Source organism: Mirounga angustirostris, unplaced genomic scaffold (genome assembly GCF_029215605.1).
Source record: "Mirounga angustirostris isolate CCGP_5_RB_7025 unplaced genomic scaffold, mMirAng1.0.hap1 SCAF_9, whole genome shotgun sequence".
Taxonomy (NCBI): domain Eukaryota; kingdom Metazoa; phylum Chordata; class Mammalia; order Carnivora; family Phocidae; genus Mirounga; species Mirounga angustirostris.
This window is the reverse complement of record NW_026991717.1, coordinates 11,185,795-11,205,049: the sequence shown is the minus strand read 5'-3', so window position 1 is coordinate 11,205,049 and position 19,255 is coordinate 11,185,795. Positions and strand designations below refer to the sequence as shown.

Sequence of the window (19,255 nt, the reverse complement as noted above, 5' to 3'; positions counted from 1 at the left end):
TATTGCCTATTGTTTCCAGAATCCATCCTTTCCTGCTTCAAAAAAACCATGACAACGCTGTCATCTCCATTTCCTCCTGTAATTTTTTTTAACCGACTGAGCCACCCAGGTGCCCCTGTAATTTTTTTTTTTTTTTTTAAGAACTAGGTAGTGGATCTAGTGGATCTATGAACTCATTTCTCCAAACTCTCTTAAGAGAAAACAGAACTCAGAGAGCCCCAAGGCTGTGCTATTTTCTTTTAATCACTATGGACTCCAGTTGCTTTGTGAACCTGTTGGCCCCACCCTTTCCATTTTAAAGCATTCTAATCAGTGGGAAAAATAAAAATGAAACAGGAAGGGGCTAGCTCTACTTTCTGTCACCTGTTAAACTCACCACCTGCTCTGTCACTTCTGTCCCCTACGTGAGAAGCTTCTGAAAGACTGAGAAGTGGAGAAGGCCCATTCAGAAAGCAAACAGACGAAAATAAACAAAAACCTGCCTTCCTCCTTCCTTCCCCCACTTTGCAGATAAGAAAACCAAGGTTCCTGTCTGTTGCCTAACCTATTAAAGCAATCAAATCAAGAGGTCATATGGTCATATCCCAGGCTACAGTTCTCCTACTCAAAACTCCTAATGACTAACTCCAAGAGTCACCACATAGGGAACCAGAATCCTTTGGGGGCCCGTGGTGGACACTGGCTTGGACATCCAAAGCTTCCTTTGCAGGACAGAGGGCAGAGCTTTCCAGCAATACGCTGACCAGGGCAGGAGAAACAGGCAAAGGGACTGAGATATGTAAACAGAGCCAATTAACAGATCACCCTTGGCCAATAAAACACCTTTATGGGGTAATTAGCAGTTCATAAAATCTGCTAAGTAACTTAGAAACCTCTGTACCACGCCTTTAGCGTTTTTCACTGCTAAAGGGCCCTGGGGAAATATTAGCTCCTACCGTGTGATGAATCACACAACACTACCAAGGAAGATAGCAGCCCCTCGTGGGGAGGAGCGCTTAGAAAAATTCTGTCTGCTTTGCTGACTTACAGTCTCGAGTGACCCCAGATTAACAGTACACTGTCCCAGGAGACTGCTACAGGGTGGTCAAGAGAATGGACAATGGCCTCAAACGAAGCCTCGTCACCCTCCCACATGGAGAGAGGTAGACCTGCCTTGCAGAATCACGTCCAAAACCAGACATCAAGAACGTACTGTGCCTGACTCAGTGCCTCACTGGCCCACACCTTGGTGGCCGTCATCGACATGCTGGCTAGCCACCATAGTGCTATTTGAAATCAGCACTCACCGAGTGCCAGTGTCCCCCCAATATTCTTCATGACAACCCTCTAATGCACCACCCGTGGCCTTATCGTGAGGGCCTCAGACTTCAGGAAGGGTGGGCTTGACTCACCGTTTGAGCCCCTATCATTAAGTATTTCCTAAATTCAGGAGTCTTTCTGAAGTTAAAGAATCACTCTCAGAACACAAAATGAAACACACGAAGGGAAAATCTCTAATAGCTAAAAAGCTCAAAAGAAAAAGAACTCCTACCCCATCTGCTAGGAAGGATGAGCATCTTTCTCCATAGCGGGAGGGCATCTAGAACATTCGGGGTGCCCTGCCAGGGGCCGTGGCATTGGGAGGACGGGCAGGTGGATGGTGTGTGGGTAGGAAGGCCTTTGTACCTGCAGGTTTCCTGACATGTTCTAGGCCCACTCCTTCTCTTCATTTGGGTGTCTGTTCAAATGTCCCCTCCTCGGAGAGACCCCCGGCCTACCTCCTATAAAGGAGCACTTCACTGTCTCCTGTCTCAGCCTCTCCTCCTGCTTTGCTTTCAATAGAGTGGTTATTACTACTGTCATTTTATTATATTTGTTCATTTTGGGGGTCTCCCTTACAGCAGGGTGTAAGATCCATGAACATTGTTACCTTGTACTTCCCTGGCTGTATCCCCAGGACTCAGAGAAGTACCTGACACATAGTAGACCCTCAACAAACATTTGTTACATTGATTAATGGGTGGGGAAAGGAGTATACACATATACATCACTTCACACAAACATATATCAACACACGGTAGGAGAAATTCCATGTAAATACAGATTATTATGGATTCCCACCACCCCCCCAAAAAATCTGAACTTACGATAACATGAAGTCGGACAGCATAATATTTTCATAAATATCCCAAAGGACCTGGGGCCCAATTTCCTTTGAGGACTAGCTGGGGGAGGGGGCAGGGGGAGCCACATCCCTTGTCACCTCTCAGCCAATCACTTCTATTTGAAAGACATAATCGAGATATAAATAGAAAAGAGAGATCCTGCTAAAGAAATCACTGAAATGAACGTTGCCCATGATACCTAGAGCAGTGGGGTCATATCAGTGTTGTTGTTTTTTGTTATTGTTGTTGTTCATTTTCTCCCCTCATCAGGGGACAGACCTGTCCTGTGTCCAGTGTCCTGCAGCCGGGTGGACCCACAGCAAGGAAGAGACCGTTTAAACACCATGCGCTAACCCAGGCACAGCGGGATGCTCTGGGAGCCCAAAAGGCAGAGGAACCGGGGAACAGAATGCCCCACCGAGTCACTAGCAGGCTCCAACACTGTGCCCGGCTCTCTAGAAAACACGTCCTCCCTGCCACCCCCATGAATGCAAAGAAAAGGGCTTCACAGCCTCACAAGACAGAGCTCAAAAGCCATTCAGGGTAGGAATCAGTGGGATAAGGATCCAGCTCTCCAGATTGATTTCCTAGGAGGAGGACAAGATCGGTCTCCACTTCCAAAGTTGTTTCTTAAAAGTCAATCTCTCTTTACAGATATACTTCCTGAAAGTTCCACTTTTCTTCTCCTACAGATTACCAAAAGATGAGAAAGAAAATGAATGCTTTAAAGGACAACGAATTTCAATCCCCTCGTTTTAAAACCATGACCAGGCTAGCTGTTTGGCACAAAAGTGGCCATTTAGGATGCAAACAGCTACTAGACTCTTTGTGTGTTCTATAAAGAAAGGTGGATTCCATTTAAGTGGAAGTCTTGTCCTTAGAAGCATCAAGAAACCCTTGAAGGGCTTGAGCACACTTACCACCCAACCCCTCGTGGAAGAAGCCAACACCCACAGGGAACGTCTGGGCTCTGGTTCAGACTATTCCCTAGAGTGGTATGACCTTGGGTAAGCCACTCCATTTCTCTGAGTTTCCTCTCCTGTAAAACGGTTCTCTGGGATAACCACCCCCACTCAGTGATTCCACACGTCTGGCTGTTTGCAGGAATCCCATTCTCTCCAGTGCCCTTGAACGAAGGACAACACTGCACCCCCCTCCTGACCCGCCCCCCCAGCAAGAGGACGTGGCTTGTTTTTGGTTCCCAAACCCCACCAGTCTAATCTGCATATGGCACCTAAGTCCTCGGCAAGAAAAATTATATAGCTGGAAGCTAAAAATAATTCTGGAGGAAAAAAAGCACCTCTAAATATCCAACTTCCTTTGCTAAAAAAAAATCTGTCCTTTTAAAGTCAGGAATTTCTTGGTATCACTCGAATATCATAGACTTCTTTTTTCCCCTCCAAGGGCTCATCAGGATTTTATACCAACGCATGGGAACTCTGGATTCAGACAGGATTTCCTGACCCATCTCTCTGCCTCCTGGTTGAATCTAGTCCCAAAGCAGTAAAATGTATTGACTCTGGTCTTCCTGCCACTTCAGAAGGTGGGAGGCTCTCATTACAAATCGGCTCTATGCTTTTGTTTTCGAAAACCCTGGGCATCACTGTAATAGGTGGCATGGGATGGCAGGATGTTTCCCACCTCCTTCCCACCAGCTCCCTCGAGGGTCCCTCTCCAGGGTTCTAGATGCCAATGCCCTTGAGACCTGCTCCCCTCAGAGTCATCATTAGAGAGAAAGTGGCATGACTGCTTATGGGAACACCTCTCCCGAGCGGGAGCGGCTTCAGGGAGGTGCTGTGCCTCATTCATTTTTGGGACCCCAATGCTCGGCACATCATAGGAGCTCAGTAAGTCTCTGATGAATGAAAGAATGAAGACCACATCTTTAAGGCAGATGCACTGCTCTCGGGCCACCCCAAAGCGTGACAGAGACAAATACCACAAACGTGTGGACCATGCAGGGATCGGGGCTGCCCCTTCCTGAGTACCTGCTACTGTCCAGGAAGCCCCGTGTGCTAACTGATGTAATCCTCACTACATTTCGCTGATCTGGACAGAACATGTAATTTGCATGAGGTCACACAACCATGAAGCCAGGATTTTTTTTTTTTTTTTTTACTGTCATTAAAATCACTTCCTATACACCACGGAAAGATTTCTAAGGGGGCTTGAGAGAATGTGTGTTTTGGAAAACGCTACGCTGTGCACTGGATTTGCCCAACACTCTACTGTCACCCACAGCAGGAAGATGGGGATACAGGTGTCTTCTGAGCACTCATGTCAAAGAGAAGGCAGCCGGGCTCCTGTCACCAGCCTGCCGACTGGGGCCAGCTTTCTCTCCGCGCCAGAGTGCGGGGCCCTCCCCACCTCCTCCCTGTCCATCCCGCTCACTTCTTTAATCGATAACACCCATGCGGGATCCATTGTGAGAGCTGACGGTGGCCACTGTTAACATGTAAGAAAATGAACACAAAAATCCGACTGCTTTTCAGTGCTAGTTAGCCCCAAAACCAGTGACGTACATTTTACTTTCCCAGGGCAAGGGGCATGCGGGCCGGCCCACGTGGTTTCAGGAATCCGGTGTTTCTGCCAAATAAATCTGCTGAGATTGTCCTGTTAATTCACTGAGCTGACAGATTTCAACATGGTTTCGAAGCTTCAGGACATGACAAAGGTGTGTGCGCTCTGGGGGAAAAAAAAAGTACTGTCTCAATTGATAAGTCTACCTGGCTGGCAGAAAACTTGACAGAGAGAGAGGGAGGTGTGCTGGACCTACAACAGCTGGGAAAACCTGTCCCCGCCTTGAGGCTGGGACACATCCTGGTCATGACAATGGTAAAAGGGTGGCAGCTCTTTGGGAGCTCTTTGCTCCTTCCGAGGCCCTCCATGCACGTCACCTTCCCCACATGGTCCTGTGGGACCTGTGCTTTGGGGACAAGGGGAGGGCACAGTCTTCACTGCCCTGACATGAAGAGCCCTTTCTTCATGTCCGCTTTCTCCTCTTCCACTCCTGGGCACCACCTAAACCTTAGGTCTCCCCCAGAGGACACCCTATAGAGGCGTCCAGGCAGGGTAGAGCCACCCCATGAGCAGCCGGGTTGGATTGGGTCCTCCCATAACATCGGCAGGCTCTCCAGAAGCCCCTGACAGGCTCTGTGCAGAGCCAGCCTGGACAGTGGTTGGAGGTTATCTTCAGGGAAATAAAACTTCGCCATCGGTAAAATCTGGAGATCGTCAGGCACGCTTCGAGAGGAGGGTGCTATCATAGGAGAATCAGTCCCCCCTCTCCCCCATCTCTGCCAGCTCACCCCAAAGTCTTCCTGCTGTACCATGAGCCCTTCAAACCCCACTAGCTTACCTGGGCCTAGCACAGGGCTTGGCCATAGCAGTGACCAACAAAGCTCATAAATACAAAGAAATCTCTAAGGGGAAAAAATGGGCAGGGCAGGGCTAGGACTTTATTCAACACTGAACAATGAAGAGCTCCACGCTTTACCTGTTCCGCCGCTCCCACGGACTTCAGGAAATCAATACTCCCATTATCCCACGTTACAGAGGAGTAAGCTGAGGCTTCGAGAATGAAGTTAAGAACTCAGTTTGCCCAAGGTCACAGAGCTGAAAAGCGGCAGGGGCCAGATTCCAAGGCAGGCAGTCCGGCTCCAGAGCACCGTGAATCTGCCCGTCCACGTGTCCTCCGTGCCCGCAAGCTGAATGGAGAGAGCCTCCACAAATCCAGGATACTGAAGGGGCCAAGGACCCGGGGCCAGCCCTACACAGTTCGTTAGTACAAAACCCTGGTACCCACTCCCCCCGCTGTGGAGGAAAGGAGGGTCCCAGGTGAAAAATTCCAGACTGACCTGACTCGCAGACGCCAAGTCTGCCTGCGCAGGGGACATTAGGAGCAGAGCCACCCCATCAGAGCTGAAAGCCAGCCTGGGGAGCCCCCAGGAGGGGCGGTGTCAGCCCCTCCCAGGACGCACACACTCCTAGTGAAGATGTACGTTCACCACAGCAGTTCAGCCGGAGCCCGCTAAAAATAGCCTCCTGCGGGAAACAAAAGTCCCCGTGCGTCCCAGGCCAGGCACAAGGGGAGAGCCAGCCGTGGTATCGGCCGCTGCAGATCAGATCCCTGTAACTGAGGGTCACCCGGGTCACTAGCCACAGCCACGGTGGCTGGGCACGTGGCTGTGCGCACCTGTGGCTGGGCAGGGGGAGGCAGCTGGGGGCGTCCTTGCACTCGGTGCCCTCACCAGCCCAGTGCAGCCCACAGGTGAGACCCTGCAGGTGGGCACGTCTGCGGTCTCACTCATCCTGGCGCCCTGTGACAGCTCCAGCTTCTCCGGCCGGGGGAAGCCGCGCTGCCAGGAGCCTGGCGAGGGCACGGATTTAAAGCCGGCAGTGGAGTTGGGGGCTGCCCGTTCTTGCAGAAGGGGAGTGGCAGTGTCACAGGGTGACGGCAGCCCGCTGCTGCTACTCACACCGTGAGCGAGGCGTGCGCGGCACGGACGTAAATCAGGCTGGGGGGCGGTGCCAGCCCCGGCTGTGAGGACCTGGCCCTGGGGTGTTCAAGTTCATGGCTCTGAAGCACCCCCAAGCCCCTGCTGGTCCAGAGACCACCTCACACGACACACCAGAGGGATGGCGCGGACTTGAGCCCTGCATCCAGGAAACCCCAGGGACTCGCCCATGTCACGCAGCTACTTTTCGCAGCAGAGCTTCCAAGTCCAAAGTCGCTGACTCCTGTCCTGTGCCCCCCCCCACCCAAGGACATTGCACCTCCCCCGCCAGCCCCGCCTTGTGCCTATCACCTCCAGCCTGTCCCTCTCAGTCCCCCAGAGGCCTTGACACCCCACCCCCCGTTGGCTCTGCAGCGCAGCCACGGTCCAGCCCTGACCCATGTCACCACCCTCTCTACTCCACCCCTGTGGTCTCCGTTGGCAGCGCCCTCCCCTGCATGCCCCATGCAGCCTTCTCCACCTGCCACCTGCTGAGTTAGCTCCCTTCTTTTAAGAAGCTCCCTCCTCAAAACCTCACTTTGGGGCCTCCCTCTGCATTTGTGGCTAGTTCCTTGGTGTCCCTTGGCTCACTCGCCCCTTGGGAAGCCTCCAGCCCTGCAGCGCAGACTACGGGAGCAAACCCTAACACGGTGTCCCCATGCACATCCCCGAGGGCTCACCTCACCCTCACTGTCCTCTCAGGGATTCCAGAGCCAATGCTCCCACCCAACAGTCACTTTGGAGTCTCTTGTCCCTACACGTCCACCTGTGCCTTCTCCCATCCTCCCCTAACCCCAGTGTCAGCACCTTCTCATTGCCTGTGCCCAAGAGGACAGTGGCTACTTGCTGTAAGCACCCATTGTCTGTCCTCTACACCCCCCGAATATTTGCTCCACACCCAATTTGCTCTACCACCCTTGTATCTGAGAACGGGAATGGCTTTGCCATTATAAGGATAAACTCCCTACTCGTGTGCAGACTTCCCCAGAACATGCTCCATGCCGTACCTCCTTCCCCTCCAGCATGTTCAGCACCAGCTCCTTCCCCGTTGGGGAGCATGATTTGGCTTCAGAGCTTCAGAAGTCTGTTGACCCCTCCACTTAGACTTTCTCACCACCACCCACGCTTCCCCTACCCCCTTAATCCCAGCTCCTCCAGCTCTCCGGAAGCCACCCTCTGGAAACTTCTCTAGACCTTTGAGGGATCAGCTCCAACAACCAGATGTTAATCTTCATTTTCTCTAATTTCCCTGCAGCAACCGCAACTGACCACGCGTGGTGCTTTCTTTTTTGGTCCGTCTCTCTCTCTCTCTCTCTCTCTCTCTCTCCTTTCTGTGGCTTCTTCCTAACCTTGGGCTTTTCCTTTATCCACTTTTTCCTCTCCAGCCCATCACATGTCAGTGCTGACTGGCTGAACCCCTGCATTCTTTCCCTATATTCTTCTCAACCAAAGTGGTCTTCACTATCACAGCTAGTGAGGTCAGCTCTGCAGGGGAGATTTTCAAGTATATGATGCAGCCCTCACCTCTCCATTCCTTATTCTTACCTAACTCACCTGGAGACCCCCACCTTCAGATGCCCACTGCCACCTCAATCCACTCGCTCAAAGCTCATCCCCCAGCATCCTCCCATCTTCCCCTCCCTCTCTTTTTGCGGCGGTGCCCACCTGTCACTCACCCGCTCAGTCTTCTGGATCTTTTCCCTTGGTCACGTCCACTCTTGCCCTGACAGACCTCTGGCATCCATTCCTTGTTCCTCATCTCCACTGCCGCCATCTTGATTGAGGCTCTTGCTAACGCATTCCTTAAGCCATGCCCACAGTTCTTTACGTTGCTCTCTCTGCATCCCATTTCTTTGTCCCTGCCGCCATGTCAATATACACAGGCCACAGAGACTCCCACTGCCTCAGTCCTTCAGGGTCAGGACCTGTTTTTTCCTTTGGCCTTCAGAGCCTGTCCTGGTCACAGCCAGCAAACCTGCACCATCCCAACCTTACCTCCCAGGGCCTTTTCCACACTCTACTCTTGCCTAGAATGTTCCACTCCCCTCCCCTGTCCCACTAAGCCTAACAAAATCTTATAAGGCCTCGTGCAAATTACACCTCCTCCTTGGAAGTGGCCCAGCCTGAACCTCTTTCCCACCAGCCTTCAATCCTAACAAGTAGTGTCTCTACAGTTCATCTGGGAATCACTCATGTGTCAACTTCTGGTAGCCACTCGTATTCATTCTTCTTATGTCCAACTAAACTACCGGCTTCTGCCTTCACCGGGTTTCCTGGCCGCTGTTTCCAGAGCCATACCCTGACAAGTTTCAGGAGCAGGAGTGGCCCGGCACCCTGACCCCACCAGTGAGCAGGGACCAGACTCAGTCCTATCGTGGGCAGGCAGAGGCGGCGTCCCCAACAGTCACCCTCAGCACATGGCAGCCTGCTCACCTCCCCCCATCACCCAGTAGAAACATTGGCTTCTGCCCCAATTTCCTGCCCACTTAGCATTCCAGCGCTCGACTGCAGCATGCCATTGCAAATGGTTGTCTCTGGAACTAGAAACTGCTACTCATCTGACTTTGAGTATCTCCTGTTGTCCAACACTTCTGTGTGCCATGCCTGCTTAGATACAGAACCGAGTAAGAGTGCACCAAGCCCTCTGGGGGCTGCACACCAGACGGCGGACCTCTGCCCCTAGGGACCTACCTCGTGGCCAGGTGGGTTTGCACCATATCAGAGCCCTGCCTGGTCCTCCTCACTCCCTCCTCCTCTTCCTCCTCCCCCTCCCCATCCCTCACCTCCTCCTTTTCCTCTTCACAAGCCACCTCACTGAATTCCCAGAATGCCTTGAGTCTGAATAATTCCCCACCCCTTCTCCCTCTCTGGAGACTGAGAACATCCCAAAAGGCTCCCTTTTCTCCCCACCGCCTCCAGGAGAGAGAGCCTGGCACACCATGCACTCGGTAACTTGTATTAATTCGATTTCTGAAGTTAAGTGTCTGAGTGGGCAGATGGAGCAGGAGGAGGTGGGTCTTCTGGCCACCAGGATGGAGGAGAAGGCGGGTTGGCTTCCTCCCACTGCTCTTTAACCATTAAGCGTCTTTTCCTTAGTGCTGTTTGAAAACCACTTCCAAGAGGCCTGGCTGACTTCCTGTGTTTGCAGAACCCAGGGCAAGTACAGTTCAGTATTGTCCAGAATAGCAATAAATGACTGTAATTTAAACTGCAGGCCTGGAAGGAAACCCTAATCTGGGGCATTTTCACCCCTACAGCCCTCCAAAGAGAGCCAGTTTTCTTTCCGGCTCTTTCTCTGCCTCTTTGCACCCACACTTCCACTGTGTGCCCAGGTATCTGGCTCAAACGGGAGTGGTGTTTAAAAGAGGTGGCAGGGGGCCGCTTGCCCACATCGGCCGGTGAGCGGCGGGAGCTGCCCAATGGGTTCCTTCTTTTCCCTTCTTTTCCTTGGGCGGGGACAAAGGCACTTACTTGTATCCATGTATTTCTCTTCTGCCAACATCCAGACCAAAGGAAATGGGCTTACGCTGAAGCCTCTGCCTAGATTAGGGGAGACGTTCAGGAAGCCTCAGCCTGGCTCTTTGGGAGCTTTGTTGTCACAATTTCCACTGCTAACCTTTTGCATACAGTATCCAGCTCAATTCCTGCCAGGCTTCTGTCACCCGCTGCGTGAGCCCTGCTCTTACACCATTTGGCAAGGTGAGAAACTGAAGCTCAGAGAGGTCAAGCATCTTGCCCAAAGTCACACAGCCATGTGGCGCAAGTCCAGGAATTAAAGCCATAGTGTCGGACTTCAAGCCCAAGGTCTTCCCCAGCACACTCCTGCCAGCGTGGCGGGTCCTTCTGGACTCCACAATTTTAGGATGTCTCGGCTGGACTTAAAACCAAGTAATGAAGCTTGATTACGAACGACTATTCCCTATGTCCCTAGGAAATGACCTTTTGCATCTTTTTAATAGTTTACATTCTCAGCTGACAAGTATAAGGCAGGTGGTGGTCCGGGCATGTCTCGCCAATTAAAAGCCAGCTCCCAGCACTTTGTTGCTAGAGCCCATCAGCCCACTGGAACAGAGCTCACATCATCTGGCCTTGTGCCACAGCAGGGTCTCCGCCCGAGGAGGCCTACAGGATTGGGATCAGGTCTCATCGTGCCTGCCATCCTGTAGCCGCCAACACAGCACCCGGCCCAGGGGACAGGCCTGTTACCACAGAAATCTCAGAGGTATGGAATGTGCTCTGCCCAGCAGCCTGCAGTGTGATACAGAGCAAGCCTCGGCCTCTGGGAGCCTCCATGTTCCTATCTGTGAAATGGGAATAATGATCCCAAACTCACGGCGCTCCTGAGAGAACTGATGAGTTACTGGAATCTGTGTTGAGAATTCATACTCCCTTTAACCAAAGAAGAGCCCTTCTTGCTGCCTGGGGGAGTCTGGAAGAGCTACTCTATCCCGAAGCTTCGGGGTCTACTGGGCACAAACCCACCCACCCACACAGGACTTCCTCTCTTCTTCCAGCCCAGCAGAGGCATCAGCCCCTCCTTCTCGGGGAGCTGTGTTATCAGAGCTGCTGGGCCACGGGCTCTCTTCCTGGCAGATCAGGTGACATGGAATCTTCCAGCTATCATCTGACGGCTTTGGTCGATAAGCTGCCCCCTGAGTTGTACTTTTACTTTCAATAAATGACATCTTCTTTTTCATAAAGTCCTTCTCTGGAGTTATTCAACCTTATACACATCTGGGATTCACTTGGACTTTCTCCAGCTCCCTGGGGATTCTCTGAAGATGCTTCTACCTCAATCCAGCAGCACCTCGAGTCGAAGCCCTCCCACTGCCTGCTTGAGCTGGGGAAGGTGTGGTTAGGACAGGAGGACCCCCTCTGCATGCAGGAGACTCCTCACTGCAGCCCATTTCTAGAGCTTCACCATTTCTAGAGCCTCATGGTCAACAGCAGGAAGGGGACACTCTGCACAAGGCCACCACCACCTCTGGGTGCAGCCTTAATTTCTCAAGCGCTTTGCTGCGCTGAATCACAAAATAAATGATATCTGCAGTTCCATGGCTTCTAGGTGACTTTATTCCTGGAGCCATGGACCATCTGTGATGGGAAGAGACCTTTAAGACCTTCACGTGCGATTGGCTCATTTCACTGCAAGGAAATTGAGGCTCAGGAAGACTGGGCCCCTTCCTGCTCTGTCATCCAAACTGACTCCTAACGGTGAGCTCTTTGTTCAATGCAAGGCTTGGAACAGAGACGAAAATACAATGGCGTTTATAAGAGGCAACAAGGATAGACCTCGGTGAAAGAGCACTTCTGCGGTAAATGACCATTACTATTACAGGAAACAACCTGGCGTGATGGTGGCCGGGTAGCAGTAGCACTGAAGCTCCGCAGGGCTCCACCCTCGGCCTCCTCTGGGCTGGCCGCACTGTCCACCACCCCCCACTCCATCACATGCTGGTGAGCCTTCGGCTCTCCCCTTCAGCTCTGACAATTCTATCCAGATGCAGCGGTCTCTCTGAACCTGGGACAAGCTTCCACGCTGAGCTGTTCCAAATGACACCGCAAACTGAGAAGTTCCTCGATGTTCCACGCCCTCCGGCGTACCCTGCCCTGGTCACATCATGAACAGGATGGCGATCACCGTTACTCATCCACTCAACAGCTAGAGACTGAGGTCTGCCTGCATGGCAAGCACCGTTCTCAGAGCTGGGGAGACAGCCTGCCAAGAGCCAAGTCCCTGCTCTAGGTCAGCTGACACTCCCATGGGCAGAGGAGACAATAAACAAATAACCGAGTAAATGTATCACATGCCAGGCATTGACGGGTGTTGTGGGGTAGGGAAGGAAGCAGGGAAGGGGACGGAGCTGGGGAGGGCTGCTACTTTATGCAGGACAACAAGGCAGGCTTCTCTGGTACAATGGCATTTGACCAATGGCATTGTTTCTTTACTGGAAGTAAGTGAGCAAACACGCAACTTGGAAGCCAGACGGAGTGTCCTGGGCAGAAGGGAGAGGAAATGCAAACTTTTTTTTCCCCTCTTTCTCCCTAATGAGGCAGCAGCCTGCCTGGAACATTTTAGGGAGAGCAAGGAGTCTGGGGTGGCTGCAGCAGAATGGGGAGGGGGAAAGTGGCAGGAACCCTGGTCACAAATGACCCTGAAGGCCACTGTCAGGATGGTGGTATTCCCCAGGTATGGGACTGACTCTATCAGACTTGTGTTTTAGCCAGATCACCCCGGCTGCAGTGGTAGGAACAGTCTAGGTAGGCAGCTATTGTGATGGTCCGAGTGAGACAGGATGGTCGTGGGGTCAGGGTGACCGCCGATGGACATGGTGAGAAATAGGGAGTACCCTGAAATAGATTTTTAAAGCGTTGACTGGATTACAGGGATATCGATTAAAACAATCAGGGCCTCCCTGGGACTGCCCGGTGGGTCTCATCTCATCATTTACAACTGACTTGAAGCTCAAGGCAGCTAAAGCACCATCATGCAAAGAGATCAACAGGGCTTCTGAAGTGGTAAGTCCAGCTCGATGCCCACTGACATCAACCACAGAGCTGTGGGAGGAAATGTTACCTGAAGTTTGTTTTCCAGCCAGGCAAAGACAACAAACAGCACAATGCCTACAAAGAAGTCTGGGAATTACCTGGAAATGTAGGGGGATTTATGATTCAGACTAATTCTGATCAATATGCCATTGATTAGTGCTTGCCAATATGTGTGTCCTGGGAAGGAAGTGAAGAAAGCTTCCCAGACCAAATGAAGCTGGGAAACACTGGGTTGAATGAAGTCAAAATGGGTTCTTCGTACAGGACTTCTCAGGGCCTTGATAATGTTAATGAGCATCCCACTCTCCAAAATAGGTCTTTATCAAGCTCATGTATTGTGTTGTTGCTGCTGGGGTTTTGACAGAGCCCCTTCCCAGAGTAATATTATTTGAAACAGTTTAGGGAAACACTGAATAGAGAGATTACATCACTTGAGCAACCACTGTGTGTGCTAATATCCCATATCAAAAACATTTTCTAGAGTTCTGAGTGCTGGGGGTACAAAGGAAAGGAAAAACACCAAGTATCACAGAGTGGGTTGCAAGGTCAGAGCCACCTGCTCTCCTATCCACCACCAACCAGCCTTCTAGGCTGCTAGGAGTGGGGATAAGAGCCAAGCCAGGAAGCCTGGGTGAGTTCAGCCTACAGGGCACTTCTCCGTAAGACTTCTTGGCCCCACCGTCCCTCTCCATGGGCAAAGGGATTTGGAAAAGGCCTCCATGGAATGCATATCTTCGTAAAGCGTTCTTTTCACATCGCTTGCCCACCTGAACTAATCCAAAGGCAGGGGAGGAAAGCAACACTTGCAGGACAAACCTTGTGTAGGAATCTCTTCTCTCTGGTCCTCATTACAGCTCCACATACAGGAAGCTCTGAGAAGCCTTTTAGAAGCTTTCCATGTGGGGCACCTGGGTGGCTCAATCAGGTAAGCCTCATACTCTCGATTTCAGCTCAGGTCATGATCTCAGGGTCGTGAGATCAAGCCTCATGGCAGGCTTTGTGCTGAGCATGGAGCCTGCTTAAGATTCTCTCTCCCTCTCCTTCTGCCCGTCTGACCCCATGTGCGTGCACTCTCAAAAAAAAAAAAAGTTTAGAAGCCTTTCCATGCACCATCCATTTAGACCTCAGAACATCCCTTTGAAGAAGGGAGGTATCCCTCACACTGGAGAAAAGTGAGATCTGTAGACACTTGCTGCCCTGTCCCAGATCACACAGATTCTAGTGGTGCAGCCAGACCCAAAGGTTGGGCTGGTGCTCAAGCCTGTCTGTTCTCTTCCTGACACACCAGCGCCTGGTTTATTTACGACACAGGCTCTCCAACAAGCAGACCCTGCTGGGGACCTTATCAAATTGGCCAGCACACCCCTGAGACTGAGTAGGCTGGAAGAATTTAACCCAGGACACTGCTCAGAGCCTCAGCCACTGAAGAGGTCCCCTAAGTGATAGAAAGATGGAGACATGGCAGAGCCCAGGGCACTCTGCATTTGCTCTGCCCCAGCTGAGCGCTGTGCAAACTTCAGGTAACATTTCCTCCCACAGCTCTGTGGTTGATGTCAGTGGGCATCGAGCTGGACTTACCACTTCAGAAGCCCTGTTGATCTCTTTGCATGATGGTGCTTTAGCTGCCTTGAGCTTCAAGTCAGTTGTAAATGATGAGACGAGACCCACCGGGCAGTCCCAGGGAGGCCCTGATTGTTTTAATCGATATCCCTGTAATCCAGTCAACGCTTTAAAAATCTATTTCAGGGTACTCCCTATTTCTTACCATGTCCATCAGCAGTGGAGTGTGAAGTTGTCCACTTCATTCAAGAAATGGTCTATGGCCTAGGCAGACCGGGCTCTCGCTTATTTCAATTCCAGAGTTGTTCCTCTGGAAAACATTCTGATGGTAAGGCTGAAAGGGTCACCGACTTCCCAACTGTAACTCGGCGGATGGAGAGCAGAGCACAAAATCTGAGGCAGCAAGCGGTCCTTTGCCCTGGACATGGGTGATGGCTGGGGTCACAGAAGGAAAGCAAGCCAGAGCAGAGCAATCTATACAAATGTCGCTTCAGAAAAAAAGAAAAAAAAAAAGATGTCAGAAGTAATACATTATCCTCCCTACAAATGACTCCACCTTATGATATGGCACAAACTCATTTTACACATCAGAAATCCCTAAAATCTCATCAAGTAGAGTCTCTATGGCTGAACTATTGCTCTTCTGGATAGGCAGGCAGTTTATTTGTCTTGCTTGACCACAACTGATGCTATTCAAAGCAGATTTGCTTTATGAAAAGACATGCTTTGAGTTTCAGTTTTACCTTCGCAGACATCCTAAAAACATTCACGGTCCTAAGTACTGTTTTCTGTACCTACTAATCACATTGGCCAGTGTCAGTGAAAAAGTCTCATTGAGAAAATAAGCTACACCTGCGTGTCACCCTTATGTTCCACCAAGTTGAACACAAAATCTTAAACCTCTCATTTCAGTGTCAGTGTTGACTCTCCAAACCCTGTGAAAATGAATCCAGATTTTTATAAACTAGCTCAGAAAGGTCAGGAGTTAAGAAATTTAAAATGAAAACTCTGAACTATAATTTTTTTTTTAGCCCATCGTATGTCCCACTGAGCTAGATACTGTATAAATATTACTTTATCATCACAAAACCCACGTAAAACAAGTGTTCGTACCCTGGTTTTAAAGAACAATATGTGGGCCTCCTGGGTGGTTCAGTTGGTTTAGCATCTGTCTTCGGCTCGAGGCATGATCTCAGGGTCATGGGATCAAGCCCCACATTGGGCTCCCTGCTCTGCGGGGAGTCTGCTTCTCCCTCTCCCTCTGCCCCTCCCTATCCCCCACCCCCCAGCTCCTGCACGTGCGTGGGCATGCTCTCTCAAATAAAATCTTAAAAAATACATAAAATTTACAAAAGAAGATCAATCCATGATCAGAAAGGAACTGTGACTTGCCCTCAGGGAGCTGTATGCTTTGGGGCAAGGTGAGGGGGTGGTTCTTAAGTGCTGGGTTTCAGTTGGACCCATTACAGCCTAAGTAGAAGGAATTCCAAGGCTCCAATTGTGTATACGTGTTTACAAGTGGGGGGGGGGTATTTTTTATTTTGCCAGTTGGCCATTTGGTGACTAAGTGTGGAGTTGTCCACTTCATTCAAGAGATGATGTTGGCAATGGGGCTGTCCAGTTTGCTGAGCCGACTTCATCAAAGGCAAAAAAAAAAAAAAAGAAGAAGAGCCTGCTAATCCAAAGGCAACCTCTCTGGCCCCACTGGAGATTGGACGTGTGGCCCACTGGTGCAGGAATGGCAAGGCCCCAAGGGCTGTCAATCTGGATCCTTCTAAAGGCACCGCCTTACTTTTTTAAGGCCTTCTTTCAAAGATTTAGAAAATAAACAAACTTGTATTCTTTTAAAGCTAGTATCCTACAAACCAAGAGAGTGTGGATCTCTGCTCTTCGGGTAAAATACCCATATTAACCTCAAGATGCCCCTGTTTTATGCTTTGGGGGTTATTTTAATACATTTAACTTATGATGCCTAGATAATTACAGAACAGGAAAAATAAAATGTGGCCCCTATCCCTCCCTCCCCCCACTCCATACAGTTCTTCTGGCTTTCAGAAGAGCCTGCTAGTGGCGCCTGGGTGGCTCAGTCGTTAAGCGTCTGTCTTCGGCTCAGGTCATGATCCCAGGGTCCTGGGTTCGAGCCCCACATCAGGCTCCCTGTTCCGCAGGAAGCCTGCTTCTCCCTCTCCTACTCCCCCTGCTTGTGTTCCCTCTCTCGCTGTGTCTGTCTCTGTCAAATGAATAAATAAAATCTTAAAAAAAAAAAAAAAGAAGAAGAGCCTGCTAATCCTAAGGCCTCTGAAAACCTGAGAGGTTCTTACCACCAATTAAAACAATCCACCTCCCTGGTGCCTCCCTGATTCCCCAAGGCCATTCTGTGTGTACGCACTCCAAAGCAATTCTGTGACTGGTCCCAAGGCAAGACCCCCCCCTTTACGTTCCCCCTATTCAAAAAGACACCCCTTCCTTTGTTTTAGCCTGAAACTACATCTGACACCCTCTCTTCTCATTTACCTCCTCTTTGGGGCCTTCATTGATTTAGCGTAAGAGAGGCCTCCTGGCCTCATATTCCAGCCAAGTACCCATCCAACGTGCATGTCAACTCAAGCTCAGAGTCCACGGTGATTGAACACTGTTTTCACTACAGAACAAATCCTGCATAGTTGGTGTTTATGTATTACACAACCCACTCTAACATTAACCAGACAGGTTTTAGGAGAACAAACAGTATCTCTCTCTCTCAGTCTTAGCCGCATTTGACATGAATCAGGACTTTACCTAGAGAAAAACACACAGGCTATTATGTTGTCCTGAATGCCCCACCACAGGAATACTCCAGTCCCCTTGTGGATTGGCTGGAATGTTGCTTTTTTCGTATATCAACTCTTGTACGAGACACAGGAGTGCCTCATCAGCATGATTCGACGCGGAAAGTTATGTAACTCGATATGTCACACAATTCCCAAACTCTCCGTTAACAGGCCTTTCTGCTATTTCCTTTAGAAATTACTTCCTCTGGGTAAAGGACTCCGGCCCTCTAAAACAGACGCCAAATAGAGAGATTGCTAAGAGGATGTGGGGCCAAAGAGGCATTAAAACTAGCACTTTTCCTAGAAAGGGGATCTCTGCTTCTGGATGTGGTAGCTTAATGAAGTGTATTTATTCAGCAATGAGAGGACTATCTACACAGAACACATTTATCCTGTTGATTAAGTTCACAGGGTGTTGTCTTTTGGGGCACTGGGAATCCAGTGTTTAAAAGAGCTGATTCTTTATCAATAATTACAGTCATTGAAATAAACAGGACTTTTATTTTCCTTTTCTGCTAGATTTTTAAACTCAGCAAAACTTAAAGCACTTGACAGAGCTGTGCTGGCTAAAGGAAAGGCAGGATCCAGCAGAAAGAAGGCCTGATCTAAGCAGAAGACGGTCGCCAACACAGATACCAGAATTTGGGGGGGGGGGGCTCTGATCAAAAAGCATCTTTCCTCTTGAACTAACTCAGTAACTATACTAAGTCCAGTACATCTCGTTCACATCCGACCAAGGAAGTGTGTTATCTGGCACACATGGAAGTTTTCACTCACAGCATGGATGTTGAGCTAATGTCACCTCTGTGCAGATCTTGGAAAGGCGAGACCATCTACTCTTAGAATCCGGATGATCAAGAAGCCCTGCCTTTTCCCCAAGTGCGGACGGAAAGATGACTGGCAAAATTCTTAGGCAACTAACTCCAGCATAAACAGGACTATGTGAGCCCTAATTAACCTCTGAATGGACTCTCTTCTGATGGTTGCTTTAGAGGCTTTATACCAAACAGATTAGCGAATGACCCACCCGCACTGCCCGAGCATGAGACAACAGAGCAACTTCCCACAGTACAGGGAGCACTCCTGGTGTGATCGGTCTGCCGCAGAGTGGGGAGGAGAAATCAGCTCTACCTGATTCCGGGCTCCCCCACCTTCCCCCACCACACAGTGGGGGAAGACGACTGGGGCACATGAGGATTATCCAGCCAATGAGGCTGAGAATTGTCTCAGCCTGGAAATAAGCTAGCTGGATGGGCTCCCCACTCCCCAGTGGGCAGGGCTGTACCCCAGCTCAACTGCTCACAGGACCGGGAGCCCCCCAGCTTTCCAGATGCAGGGTAGCTGGCCTATCTGAGCACTCCCTGCAACAGCTAGTATCCAAGCTCAGACAGGTGCTTGAGCCTAATGTGCATTACGCAGGTCAAGCTCATTCTTGCCTTGAAACACAGAGAGCAACAGGGAGGCAGCGTCTCTCACCTACACCCCAGACCCACCATCCTGAGCCACAAAGTACATCATGACGACGGGGCCCACATGCCTGCCCATGAAAGGGATAGGGAGGCCGTCCACTTCTGGATGTTCTTGAAGTGACCACATGTGATCATCACTGCACCTCTGGACAAGCTCCGAAGTTTGGGCTGGGGGCCATTCCAACCCAGGAACATTCACCTGCGGATGGTCGCCATATGCAAATATC

At 50.5% G+C, this 19,255-nt stretch overlaps 1 protein-coding gene and 1 long non-coding RNA gene across 9 annotated transcripts in view; both read right to left on the bottom strand.

Moving 5' to 3' along the window:
* SLCO3A1 (solute carrier organic anion transporter family member 3A1) overlaps nt 1-19,255 on the bottom strand; it is a 304,890-nt gene that overhangs the window by 138,126 nt on the left and 147,509 nt on the right. The window lies entirely within an intron of this gene.
* On the bottom strand, nt 2,408-6,917 carry LOC129046502 (uncharacterized). Its single transcript, XR_008507953.2, has 2 exons — nt 5,641-6,917; nt 2,408-4,829 (listed from the first exon to the last, which is right to left on the bottom strand). It is a non-coding gene; the product is annotated as an uncharacterized LOC129046502 (long non-coding RNA).